Here is a 14,514-nt window from a genome sequence, read left to right on the forward strand (position 1 = left end):
TTATTGATCCCTGGCTCTCCTCTAAGTGACTATAAGGTCAAATGACCTGATTTAAACTACTCTGGCTTGTGTAGGGGGTACACCCCATCACAGAGCCAAAAATCATAAGTGTTTTTAGAGAGAGATTATATCATGGTTTTTGTCTGTTTTGATTTTCGCACTCCCCCCTAACCCAATGTTCCCAAATTAAGATAATTTTGGCCCCCACTACAGGAGCTCTCATGTCTACATCTGCCTGTCCCCCTGCCCAGCAACTAATTCGGCCCCTCAAACTCCCCATCAATTCTACTCCCACATTTGCCCAGCCTCCCCTCTGCAGAAGAGAATGTTGTGGTGCATCTGGCACATTCATGTTCATAACTGGGGCTTCCCACGTACCTGTCAACAGCACCTTCTCAGCTGGAGCTCTTGTCTTTCTGTTCATTAATGCTCCAGTTGAGCCCATCACCAGGGAAAATGACCTACATAGAAACAAACATGTGATGGTAGCAACATGATCTATTTTAAAGTTAGCGTAGGCCAAGCAACTGATATACTTTAAGGACAGGATTATAAAGGGTTAAGTGAGTCATTGAATTGTTTATCATAAGATTGCTGTGTTAGACACAGGTGGTGACTAAAAGGCTATTCTGTCATTGTTTTAAATAGAAGGAAGTTAGCTTTCCAAAAAAGCTTAAAATATCATAAGTAATGAATAAACCTAACATAACTCAGGTGGTTCCCCTTCATGTTGTCATTAGCACAAAGAATTCCCACTGAATGAGGTGAGGAGCACAGAGAAAAATACATTTAAAAAGAATGTCCACACGTGAAAGAGTTGGCCCAGTTTATAAATAAATATTAGCATATTCAGTAAAGAAGAAGAAAGTTGCAACTTTAAGGGCCCCAAATTGCTCCAACTGCATTCAGTGGAAGTCTTAACCTTTGACTTCAATGAGAGCAGGAACTGGATAAACCTGAGAAGACCTTCAAACAAAGGAGTAATTTACTATCTGCTGATAACCTTTAGCTTCTTATCTTTCTCATGCTGAGTCATGATTTTGGCTTACCTTTTTCAGAGAAAGAAGGCTTCAGCACCATATGTGTATTTGCTGTTTAATGGGACCATTATCCCAGAAATTATTAGGATAGCTTCTCCAAAGCTTTTGAGGCTGTAAGAGAGGAGAAAAAAGAAGTATTTTTCTTGAGAAACTATGGCATAAAGGTTTCGGATTTAAAAGAAGTCCACCCTGGCTTCAGTGGGAGGAAGGTAAGATGGAATTCGATCAATTGTGACAACAAATTTTTGGTCTTATGCCATGGCTGTGCACAATTCCTATTCCTCCTTCATAGCTTGTGTGGTGGTGTATGTGCTGGTTAATCCAAGCTGTCTGCACTCAATTAGAGAGTAGAGCCTCTCTTGCTGTGAGAAATGTTCATGCTACTTGCATTTTCCATAACCAGGGGGTCTTATTGGAGCCTTGGCTGCACCTGGAGGCTAACGTAACAGCTGTGGCCATCTGCACGTAGTGGGAAGAGTGTGTGCACTTTTTAAAAATGTGGCCCTTGCTATAATTATCTCTGCCCTTGGCAGCTTGACCCTAGACATCTGTAACAGACAGTACATGGAACTACACCCACGCAGAAGCTGAAGCTAGAGTAGACTGCTGCAGCCTACTCCTAAAGGCCTGGTTTACACTACAAAGTTAGGTTGATGCAAGGTATCTTACGTCGACTTAGTTGTGCATGTGTCTACACTTAAATTGGTCTCCCACAGCTGTAGTTTACCATTATGCCAACACAGTAACACCACCTCCCCAAGCAGTGTAGAGCCACAGTTAGACTTATGTTGATGCAGTGCATGTGTAGATTCTGCACTACTTATATCGACCCTACCTGTCCTCCAGTAGCTGTCCCACAATGCCCCACACTGACCGCTCCAGGCACCATTGTGAATCCCCCTCCTCCAGGATCCCAGAAAGTAGAAGCCTCCCCCTTAAAGCCCTGTGAATTTTTGAAATTCCTTTTCCTGATTGCCCAGTTTGGCGAGCAAACCTAGCAGCTCTTCTGTGACCAGGGGTCCTAGTGGGGAGCCAGCTGTGGTCACTCAATTAGGGTGAACTGCAAAGAATGGGGCAATCAATCCCCATAAAGCTGATGGATATTCCAATACTTAGATTCACCAAAACAGCATAAAACAGCTTCTTTATTAACTTACTGGTCACTCAGAAGTCCAAACAACACAGTTCCCTTAAAGTGACCCAGCCTCAGGCCTCCATCCAGGTACCCACGGCAAATATGATGGAAATTTCTGAAAACCTTATTTCATCATATAAAAGAAAAGGTTCTACCAATCCCAAAGGATCGGACACATGACCTCCCAGGTTATTGAATATTCCAGATCATACCCAAATATCCGCTACAGCCAATTCTTATTAACTAAACTAAAATTTATTAAAAACAAAAGAGAGAGAGTATGATTAAAAGATCAGTATACATACAAACATGAATTCAATTCACTGAGGTTCAGATTCACAACAGAGATGGTGAGCTTTGGAGTTGCAAAGAGTTCCTTTAGAATTCAGTTCATAGGTCATAGTCCAATGTCCAGATCTCATAATCAGGTCATACCAGCATAACTGTGACCTCAGTCTTGCAACTCAAACTTCCCCTGACGAAGTCTAAGCAGATCTGAGATGACAGAATCAGGACCCAAGGATCTTTTATACAGTTTCGTGTCCTTTGACAAGTTGGAATTCCTCAGGGAACAAAAGATAATTAGGATGACTGAAGGAGGTCCATCACCGGAACCTAGCTATACAAATTAACATAAGGCCATTTGCTTGTTCCTCCATCATTCACAGTACATTACAAAGAGAGATGCATACTGAGATATCCCATGTTTACTATTCATTTACATGGTAGGATGTTCTTTTGACCTCTGAATGATCAGAATATAGCATAGACAGGGACTGTGGATTAAACTGTCCACCCTACTCGTACATATGTAAATACACAAACATTATCTCCCCACATGTCTTCTGTGGGTTATTTATTTTGCAGGATGTTTAACCCTTTCTAGCCATGCATCACATCTTCAGTGTTGAGTGCAACTGGTCAGCTGACCAGGCCAACTACATGCTCCAGACGTTCTCCTGCCTGGAGTAGACAGGAGATATTGTATCTCCTGGGCCTGTGGGGAGAAGAGATTGTGCAGGCACAACTCAGAACCTCCCATATAAATGTCACCATCTATGAGCAGATTGCTCAGGGGACGTAGGAGGAGTATGACAGAGACAAGCAACGTGCTGCATGAAAGTCGAGGAGCTGCAGAAGGCCAGGGAGGCCAACAATAAATCGGGTGTTGAGCTGCAGACCTGCCACTGTTACAAAGAGTTGCATGCCATGCTGTGGAGATATTCCCGGCCCCACCCTCCAGCACCAGGGATATCTAAAAGGAGGCAAAGTCACAGGCACCTGCCATGAACAGTAAGAATGAGGAGGTACTGGATGACGAGGAGTATGGGAGACAGGTGACTGGGGAATCCAGCTGCACTGTGAGCCAGGACCTGTTTTTGACTCCACTGCAGTCCACTCTGTCCCACCAGTTGAGCACGAGTGAGTCCAGTCCAGGGAACCTTGGGTAAGTATGCAGATAAATGTTCAGTTTCAGGGATGGCACCCCCAAAGTAGCAGGACACATCTTTTGACTCTTCATTAATTTATTCATGCTAGAAGAGTGTGAGAGAACCAAGAGAGGTAGAGTTGCTACCTGTTTTCATTCCCCTCTAGAGTTAGGCAGTGCTGGCGGGGGTGGGATGGGGGGGCGCATGAGGAGCAGTTTGTTTATGTTTAGGGAATCCCTTGAATCCTCCTAAGCAACACCAATGAAACTTTCATGGAGGTACTCTAATCCTCTGCTGAAGGTTTTTAGGGAGGGCTGCCTTATTTCTTCCTCTGCGATAGGACACTTTCCCACGCCACTTAGTGATAACTTCAGCAGGCACCATTGCAGTGCACAGGCTAGCACCATATGAGCCCAGGCGGCTTCAGGATGCCAGTAGTGGCTGTGCTCTCTCTGCTTTTGTTACCCTGAGGAATGAGATAGCAGCTAAAATCACCACTGCCTGTAGAAAACAGTTCCAGAATTCAGTGCCATTCCCTCCTCATTTCTCCAACTCCCTGCAGGCCATACTCACCATGACTGGTGCTGTGACTGGCATCGTGCACAAGCAATCTCAAGCAGAAGTGAGAATTTCGTGCTTAAAACTTTAGGGGAGCAAAAGTTTGAACTACCTTGAAAGAGGATGGATCTAGACCGTTCTCAGTGGTAGCAGATGACAGAACGAGGAGTAATGGTCTCAAGTTGCAGTGGGGGAGGTTTAACAGGGCTTCTCCGGCAGCAAACACAGATGCTGCAGACTCTGGTGGACCTACAGGTTCAACAGTCCCAGGCTCACCTTCCTCTGCAGCCCATTGAGAACTCTATATCAGAACCTCACTCTACCCCCTCAACGTTCCAAGTGGCATCAGGGGTTGCTGAAATACCCCTAACACCACCCCCGGAGACATTAAAGATAATCACAGCTTCACATACACTGACTTGTGAAAGCCACGGTTGGTGTGTGTGTCAATGAAATGGACATGAATGTTCTTTTCCCTTCATAAGTTCTGTTCTCTTAATTTATTAAGTTTTAAATGTATTTGTTTTAAGATTGCCAGGGGTTCTTTTTTGCACTGCTTTTTGTTACAGAATAAAATTCTATTACGTGGAACATAATTCATCTTTATTAGTTCACAACATACACTGCCGAGAGCTCAGCAGTTCCAAAAGCAACCAATTACCTGTTACAGCACAGTGACACACAACTCATAGGTTCATTCACAAACACAATAGGTATACTGGCAATGTTATATTCCCACATATACAACAATCACCACACGATTCCTACCAGGCCACAAAAGAGAGTATAGCACAGCACACACTACTCTGACTCACTGTTAAAATGGTCTTTCAAAGCCCCTCTGAGCCGTATAGCTCCTCATTGGGCTCTTCTAATAGCCCTTGTTCCTGGCTGTTCAAATTCAGCAGACAGTCACTCCACCTCCATCCTCCACCCCAGCAGAAACTTTTCTCTCTTTGCTTCACATACATTATGCAGGACACAGTAGGCAGCAATAACCATTGGGATAATTTTCTCATTGAGATCCAGTCTTGTGAATAAACAATGCCAGCAACCCTTCAGATGACCAAAAGCATATTCAACTGTCATTCTGAACCAGCTGAACCAGTAACTGAATCATTCCTTGGAGCTGTGCAAGTCACCAGCGTATGGCTTCAGGAGCCAGAAGAGCAAGAGGTAGGCTGGGTCCCCCAGGATCACTACTGACATTTCAACATTCCTAATGGTAATCCGCTGGTCAGGAAAGAAAATCCCTGCTTGTAGCTTTCTGAATAGAATAATGACTTCAATAGGCACTGTGTGCATACACCTGAGTGTAGGATTTGGCTCCATGTTTACAATTCCAGATAGCAATTGGAAGTGTTTCCCACTACAGCAGGGATGGACAAACTATGGCCCGGGGGGTGCATCCGGGGAGCTTGCTCTGCACAGCTCCCAGAAGTAGCGGCATGTCCCCACTCCGGCTCTGTTATAACTATAAAGGGAAGGGTAACAGCTGTCCTGTGTACAGTACTATAAAATCCCTCCTGGCCAGAGACTCCAAAATCCTTTTCCCTGTAAAGGGTAAAGAAGCTCAGGTAACCTGGCTGGCATCTGACCTAAAGGACCAATAAGGGGACAAGATACTTTCAAATTTTGGGGGGGGGAAGGCTTTTGTTTGTGTTCTTTGTTTGGGAGTGTGTTCGTTCTCGGGACTGAGAGGGACCAGACATCAATCCAGGTTCTCCACATCTTTCTAAACAAGTCTCTCCTATTTCAAACTTGTAAGTAAATAGCCAGGCAAGGCGTGTTAGTTTTCCTTTGTTTTCTCAACTTGTAAATGTACCTTTTACTAGAGTGTTTATCTTTGTTTGCTGTACTTTGAACCTGAGACTAGAGGGGAGTCCTCTGAGCTCTTTAAGTTTGATTACCCTGTAAGGTTAATTTCCATACTGATTTTACAGAGATGATTTTTACCTTTTTCTTTAATTAAAAGCCTTCTTTTTAAGAACCTAATTAATTTTTCCTTGTTTTAAGATCCAAGGGGTTTGGATCTTGATTCACCAGGAGTTGGTGAGAGGAAGGAGGGAAATGGTTAATTTCTCCTTGTTTTAGATCCCAGGAGGGTTGGAACTGTATTCACCAGGGAATTGGTGAAGGTTTTTCAAGGCTTCCCAGGGAGGGAATCCATTAAAATGGTGGCAGCGGACCAGAGCTAAGCTGGTAGTTAAGCTTAAAAGTTTTCATGCAGGCCCCTACATTTGTATCCTAAAGTTCAAAGTGGGGATACAGGCTTGACAGGCTCCTACATGTAGGGGCAGCCAGGGGGCTTCGCATGCTGCCCCCACCCCATTTGTGTGGCCCCTGCAGCTCCCATTGGCTGGGAATCACCTGTGGATGGGGCAACGCACAGAGCTGCCTAGCTGCGCCTCTGCGTAGGAGCTGGAGGGGGGACATGCTGCTGCTTCCGGAGCCTGCACCCTTGCCCCCCTCCCGGGCCCCAACTCCCTGCCCCAGCCCTGATCCCTCTCCCGTCCTCCAAACCCCTTGGTCCCAGCCCGGAACACCCTCCTGCACCCACAACCCCTCATCCCCAGCCCCACACCAGAGCCCACACACCCAGCCAGAGCCCTCACCCTCCCATCCCAACCCCCTGTCCCAGCCCAGAGCCCCCTCCTATACCCTGAACTCCTCATTTCTGGCCTCACCCCAGAACCTGCACCCCCAGAGCCCTCACCCCTTCCCACACCCCAACCCCCAATTTTGTGAGCATTCATGGCCCGCCATACAGTTTCCATACCCAGATATGGCTCTCAGGCCAATAAGTTTGCCCACTCCTGCACTACAGTATAATGTGTAAATTACAAAATTAAGGGGCATAAAGAAATCTGAGTCATCAGAAAAAAGCAGGTCACAGGGCAGGAAATACAATGTGTGCAGACCAAGCAAAGTTTTTTTAACTTAGAATTTTTATCTGCATCTACCCTTGGTTTCAGGACTTTGCAATAATTAAAACAATCAAGACAAATCAAATTTAAATCCTTGAAACATTTATTGGAATCCCTATACCTACCACAAAAATACTGGCCCTGCATAACAAACATCACCTCACAATAGGCTACTCTACATCCCTTAGCTTCCCATTACCCAAATACCTGGGAGAAACGTGCATTGCAACATGTCTGGAAGGATAACAAAAACTGATTGTAATAGATTAAGACCAAAGCCAAGGATTCCTCACAGAAGACATCGTGTTGGCAACATCTTCCCCTTTAGATCGAGGCCATGATATCTTGAGTTCCTCCACCGATGGCATCTGCAAGTGAAAGAGGTTGTCACTAAGGTAACCAAAGCATTTAGGTCTTTATTTGCTAAAACGAACACCTAATAACTTATCAGTCGCTAGTGCAAACTGTAGAGCAGGGGTCCCCAACGTGGCGCCTGCCGAGGCATCTAAGTGCGCCTGCAGACAAGCATCCGCTGAAATGCCGGCGACAAGCAGCGTCATCCAGAGGCGTTGCCGCCAAAATGCCGCCGATTTTCGGTGGTATTTCGGCGGTGACACCTCTGGATGATGCTGCTTGTCGGCGGCATTTCAGCAGCGACGCCTATTGACGTTGCCGCTTGTCGGTGGCATTTCAGCGGATGCTCGTCTGCTGCCACGGTCCTCCATGGCTCGTCATCTGGCGCCCGCCAGACGAAAAAGGTTGGGGACCACTGCTGTAGAGCATCAGTGTAATGTGCTCTCTGCGTATGACACTCCTTGCTAAGTAGATAGCTGCATTTTGTACCTGCTTCAGTTTTAAAATGAGCTCAAGAAGAATTAACCCCATGTAGTACACAGTACACTAATTAAGTGGCAAATGTATGGATAACAGCAACAATAGCCATAGCCACTTCATAATCATCCAGTGTAAAATACACATCCAGGCTTTGTTACAAATGGCAGAGACACTCCCCTCAATTAGGGTGCCAATAAAATGGCCTCTGTTCTGGTTGCCAGAGAGGGCTGTGAGGAACTTCAGAGGAACCAAACATAGCTAGGTAAATGGGAACATGATGGCAAATGTTCAGTGTTGACAAATGCAAAAGTAATGCTCATGGGAAGGAAAAAATTAATTACTCATGCACCTTACAGGGTTCTAAATCAACTGAGAAAAGGGTCCTGTGAATCATTGTAGACAGCTCAGTGAAGACATCTGCTCAGTGTGCAGCTCTGGCTAATAAAAAAGCAAACAAGATGCTAGGATGAATAAAGAATGGGATGGTGAATATTATAATGTCATTATATCAGTCAATGGGGTGGCCTATGCTAAAGTACAGGTGACCCCTTCATAAAAAGGATCTTACAGAGGCAGGCACAGTGGGGAGCATGTTGCATCATGCTGCACCTCTCAGTAACTGTGTAATTACTTCTGCTCTGTATGCTCCTTTCATCTCCTTCCCTGTCCTTGCCTTTCCCCTGTGAGGTATTCCTCATGCATATGTCCCCAGGCATAAAGAATGCCTCAGGGCAACCCTGCAGCTTTGCACCTCCCCACGGGCCTCCACTGGAGCAAGGGCACAATTAGACCCTACGAGTCTATGAAAATCTGCACTAACCCAGGTTTTTTAAGGTGATGGCACAACTAGTTAATAACTGCCAAGCCAGTGAACACTAGTGTCAGGACCTCTACGCATGAAAGCAGTGGGATTTGGCAGGGGAAATTGTTTCTCTCTTACACAACAGTGCAAAGTACAGTTCAATGTGACAGAAGCTGCTGGCAGTTTATAACAGGTTGTTAAGGGCCAGGGTCAGATTTCCTTTGGTCTTATCTTCATGCCTGGCATACAGTGGGAATACACTGGCAATAGTGGGAATTTGGACAAAGATTAAACGGGATGCAAATGTGAATAAGTGAGATGACCATGTGCATTGAACATTGTGTTTCCAGGGCAAAACAGAAGTATTAGTAGGAGTTAGATGCTGAAGCGTATCATCATTTGGTGGCAATAAGGAGGAACGAGACTTTTTTAAAAAACCCTAAACACTAGAACAATGATGCCATTAGGGATTTAATAATGCAGTGCAGGGTTTGGTTTCATACCTCTACCCTACATGCTAAGCTTAGCCTGTTTCATTACACTGAAGGAAGAAAAGCATTCCTTAGCCATGGCTTCTACTTGAAGGGCACATATAAATTTTATGAGAGTCAGAGCTTAACTAGTGAATATGAATCCTAAGCACATTACCCAGAAGCCAACTGTAAAAAAGTGGACTCGCCCCTGGAGTGTCTCCTCATGGCTGGGCGTGGTGTAGCAGCTCTCCCCCCATCTGGCTACTCTCATCCTCCTGTGGTCCACCTCTTCCTGTGACTCTGCCCTCTGGCCCAGTCACAATTTTGATCCTCCCTTCTGAGGTATTAATGTCCAAAAATAAAAGAATACTATGAAGTCAAAACCAGGGTTGTCCACGGAGTCTTTGGCAGGATTCCGCCATTCTACTCAGGGCATGTCTTCATGAAGCCAGACCTTTTAGTCAGTCTTCTTGGGCCCAGTTGTCCCATCCACCTGGAAGCTCATCCAGGCAGCAAGCTGACTCAGACTCTTGGCTGAAACCAGGCTTCCGTCACTGAGTGAGAAGTGGAGCTCTACTCTCCTTCCTGGTCAGCCCAAAACTGAACTGGGTTTCCTTCTTTTAACTCCATTGTCCACTCCTGACATGTGCTACAGGTGTAGTAGGGTGGGGCCAATTTGGTCCATAGACCCCCATTAACCTCCTCCATGCCAGTGCGGGGCCTATATGTCCCATCACTGGCATACCCCACCAGCTCCCCTCCATCTTATGGTTGGGGGAATTGCTGTTGTGATGAGCAGTCCTTGCCCTATGCTGAATTCTGAACGAGAGGGGTTGCAGGTTCCTTCGCATGAGTCAGTGGTTGGTGTCCTTCATGGCATTAAGCCACCATGGAGGGGCATGGTCAGTAACCAGAGTAAATTCTGTCCCAAGAAGATAGTACCAGAGTGCCTCCATAGTTCACTTTACTGCCAAATATTCCTTCTCAGTTACCAAGTAAGCCCCCTCTCAGGGAAGTTTCCTGCTCAGTCCCATCAGCCTCCTGAGTCAAAACTGCCCCAACCCTACTTCCAAGGCATCCATTTGGAGGATAGCTCCTTGGTGAAGTCTGGGCTGTATAAAACAGGTTCCCTACAGAGGCGAACCTTAAGGGTCTGGGAGGTCTTTTCACAGGACTCCATCCAGAAGACCTTTCTATTGCTGCTGTCTTTAAGAAGATCTGGAAGAAGGTTACAATGAATGAGAACTTAGGTACAAATCAAAGGTAATTTCCTGCCAGCCCCAGGAATTGTTGTACTGGTTTATTTTAGTTTGGAGTAAAACAGGCTCGCAGCGGGTTGCAATGGGCCCTTCACTAACATATACTCCAAACATATTGTTTCATCCTTGCCTACGTGGCATTGTGCAAGATTTGCCATTAATCCAGCCTTCTCTAGAGACTGGAGGACAGCCACTACTTGCTTTAGGTGGTCCTCCCAATTCCAGCTATAAATAATGACATCATCAAGGTAGGCTAAGGCATAACCATCTTGGGATTGAAGAACCCTGTCCATCAGCTGTTGAAAAGTTGCCAGGGCCCTATGGAGGCCAAATGGAACTGATGTAGCCCATGAAGGGATGCAAAGGCTGTTTTTTCCCCTGAGATTCTGGAGTGAGAGGGATTTGCCATTATCCCTTTGTAAGGTCAAAGGTAGTAATATACTGCCCTTCCTACCAATCCAGTAATTGGTCTGCTTGGGGTCTAGGATATTTTGAGATAGTGTTGATTTAACTGAAGTCTATATAGAACCAGGTGTGCCATCCTGTTTGGACACTAAAACAATTAAGCTTCTCCAGTGACTTTATGTGACTCTTCAGTTACTCTAAGCTCTCTCATGCTATGGAGTTCTTGCTTTACAATCTCCGTCATCTTCCTTGAAAGAGATCAAAGTGTTCCTCTGATCCATTGTCCCATCTGTACATGGTGGGAAGGGAAGGCAAGTGCATTCACCCTGGCGGGGATGAAAAGATTGTGGAGAATGTAGCTACCAGTTGTTGCACTTGGATCTCCTTATCTGGCATATGATTCTCCCCAAGACATACTATCTCAATGGTCAAAGTGTTGGGTATTTGTGGACTCAGTTTCAGCTGTGGTAGATAAGGGGCTATGGACAATTCCTCTAACACCTTCCCTGGCTTTTAAAGTTTGACATGGTATATTGATTTGCTCTTTATCAGGTTGTCTAATTTCATAACCTACCTGCCATAGAACTTCACAGGGTCCCTGCCATTCAGTTAACGGTATGGACTCTGTGCTAGGAAGCAAAAGGAGCACCCAGTCCCTGGGTTTGAACATTCGGATGTAGACTCCTTTATTGTGCGTACTCTCTTGGGTGCACTGGACATTCCAAAAAGTTCTCCCTTGTGGAGGTACCTATGTCTTCTTGCAAAGGGGTGAAGCACATACTGGACAACACTTTCAGTTCAAGGACCCTGTTTCTCCCATATCTCCCTCCCCAAGTCCAATATCACCCCAAGGTTGCATCTCCCTCTATGCAATTGCTTGAGAATAAAGTATCTGACTTTGCTGCACCCAATCAGAGAGTAAGAACTGTGTTTTTCTCTGACAATTAGAGTTCAAAAAGGGAGAAGCTGATAGATGACTAGGGCATCTCTTGTAGTGAAAACAGCAAAGGGGAAAAGCAACTGGTCCCACTGGTGAACATTGTGGTGAAAAATTTCTTTAGCATGTTCTTCAATATCTGGTTAAAACACTCCACTAACTCATCTGTCTGGGGGTGGTAGACAAATATTCTGAGAGACTTAATTTTTAGTATTTTACACAATTCTCTCATAATCTGAGATATAAAGCTGGTTCCTTGGTTGGTCAAAATCTCCCAGGGCAGTCCTAACCTGGCAAAGACTTTCATTGATTCAGATGCAATGGTTTTAGCATTCACAGAATACAAAGCCACTACCTTGGGGTACCTTGTGTGACATAAACCACGATTACTAGAATGGCCAGGTAGACAGCTGCACTCTCTTCAAGTGGTCTGACTAGGTCCATTCTGACTCTATCAAACAGGATGCTGACTATGAGGGAAGAAACCAATGAGGACTTTAGCACTCCCCTGGGTGCAACCAGTTGACATTCTGAGCAGGAGGCTCAGAAGTCTTACCTATGATGGGCCAACAGAAACAAGCCATGGTTTGAGCCAAGAGTTGTTCTTTGCCCAGATGTCTGGCAAAGGACATGTCACAGGCCAAGGGCATGATTTCCTAGCAGTATGGCTGGGACAGCAGGAGCTGGGACCAGACTTCCTCTGTCAGATGGTGTCTCTCCAGACAATACAATCGTTCATCCTGGATTTTAAACTGTGGAAAGGCCTTGGCTTGCTGGGGGTCTACTACCTCCCCAGTCATGGTTGGTGACTGTGTTTCATCTCCCGGTTGCTCCCCTATGAAGTTGGAGAACCTTGTAAGGACACTAGTTTCTGATGTTAGGTCAACCACTGGCTCTGGGTAGGGGAAGGGGTATAAGAAAGGGTCTGGTTGGCTGGAAGTCCCTTCACTTGGCCTGTCTGTCTCTCCTATCCTGACAAGGCCTATTAGGCCATGATCCCCTGGTCTTGGGGAAACAGAGGTCAAGTCATCCAGGGTCTCAAAACTCTCTTCAGGAAGTCCACAAAACGTTTCCCAGTCTTGGCCCACTATGACTGGGTAGGCAAGTGATGTGGCCAGGTCAACCACTAGGGACTGGGTGTGTTCTCCTATGGTGAGCTGTATCTGTGTGTTGGGGTATGGCTTCACATCCCTGTGCACACACTGCAAATAAATGGTTTTCCCAAGAAGCCCTGGGGATGTCAACAAATAGTCCCTCACCAGAGTTTGGCCACATCCCCGAGTCTATAGCCCCACCACCACTGTTTCATTTACCCTAACAGGGACAGTCAACTTGGCCGGTCCTGGTCAGCATGCCCTGTCTTCTGCAGTCCACACCTGTGCATAAGTGCAGTCCATGAGGTGACAATCCCTATAACCATACCCTGGGTGCCTGCACAAAAAGCAAAAGCATTGCCCCTTGAGACCTGTTCCTAACCCTTGGGCTGATCTTTCCACTTGGGCTAACTGTGTGACTGTCTTGAAAGGTTTCCACTTGAGGACTTGTGGGTTGCTCAGGGACTCTTGGGCACTCTCCATTCTGGGACCCCTTTGGGCCACTTACACTACTGTTTTGGCTTCTGGTTTGAGCCACTGTCAGCCAGGGTCCTGCTGTTTCTGTGCTACACTCCAGGGCTGGGCTCCCAGGGAATTCTTCCATTCCCAGAAGTGTTGAGGGAAGGTTTATTTCGGGGGGTCTCCAAATGGTACAAAATGGCAGCCTTGCTTTGCGAGTAATCCCCTGCTGCAGTAGGATTCAGGCTACAATAGGGTCACCCTTATCAAAAATGGGGATAGCAGGACTGTCCACTGTTCCGGTGGCCACTGCACTGCTACCCCCACTCCCACCCCCCATTCAAATATCTCAAGAAATGCTTCTGAGTCATTTTTGAACCCCATCTTTGTGAGTCAGATCAGTCCAGCTGAAGCTGTAGTTAGGGGACCCACAAAGAAGACCTAATTGTTGTGGGAGGTCTCAAGAAGGCCACCACTTGATATACAAGCTGCTGTTGCAGCATCTGTTGCTGGACAGACAATTTGTCATTTGTCCGTCACACTGATGACATTATTATTATTAATATTATTTATTAATTTTTTTTCAGTAAACAGCTGTCACAGAACTATATTTAGCAGAAACGTTATGTCCCTAAGCAGGCTTCTTTTTGTGTATGTGCCTTTACTTACAGGCATTTCTTGGGTGCTCATCCTTGTAATTTCTGAGAATGTTTTAAAGTCTTCTCCTGCTGGCCTCAGAGATATTCTACTTTAAAGTCTGTGAGCAAAAGGTGTTTCAGGGCAGTTGATAATCAGTTTTTCTCTACCAACTCCTCAAACCAGATGTGGCCCGATTCAGTGGGCTATTCACTTCCAGCGGAGCCTGCTGCCACAGGAAGAGAACATTTACATTGTAAACCTGCAACAGGACGCATCACACTGGAACCCACCAGGAGACATCTAATCAAGGTGGAGTCGACCCACTGGAAGACAAGACACTGAATCCCATGGGATCAAAGGCAGACTTTTGAGATACAAGGACACAGTCAAAGACCTTTACCTGCAGAGACAAGGGAAACCACCGCTTTGGACTGTATGGAGATCCTGGCTAAGAATTAGCCAGCTATTGCTGAGAAAGGTGAGGAAAATACCTTGAACAAAGACTGTGTCTTGTTAAAGTAG

The 14,514-nt window shown here is 45.8% G+C and overlaps 1 long non-coding RNA gene across 1 annotated transcript in view; it reads right to left on the reverse strand.

Annotated features, from left to right (window-relative positions):
• Positions 1 to 379: 379 nt before the first annotated feature.
• Positions 380 to 14,514, reverse strand: part of LOC117875229 — a 38,595-nt gene continuing 24,460 nt past the window's right edge. The window contains exons 2-3 of the long non-coding RNA XR_004645231.1: positions 1,050 to 1,151; positions 380 to 461 (exon numbers count right to left, since the gene is read on the reverse strand). This is a non-coding gene — a long non-coding RNA (uncharacterized LOC117875229). The remainder of the gene's footprint in view (positions 462 to 1,049; positions 1,152 to 14,514) is intronic.

This window comes from Trachemys scripta, chromosome 3, assembly GCF_013100865.1.
Source record: "Trachemys scripta elegans isolate TJP31775 chromosome 3, CAS_Tse_1.0, whole genome shotgun sequence".
NCBI classification, from domain to species: domain Eukaryota; kingdom Metazoa; phylum Chordata; order Testudines; family Emydidae; genus Trachemys; species Trachemys scripta.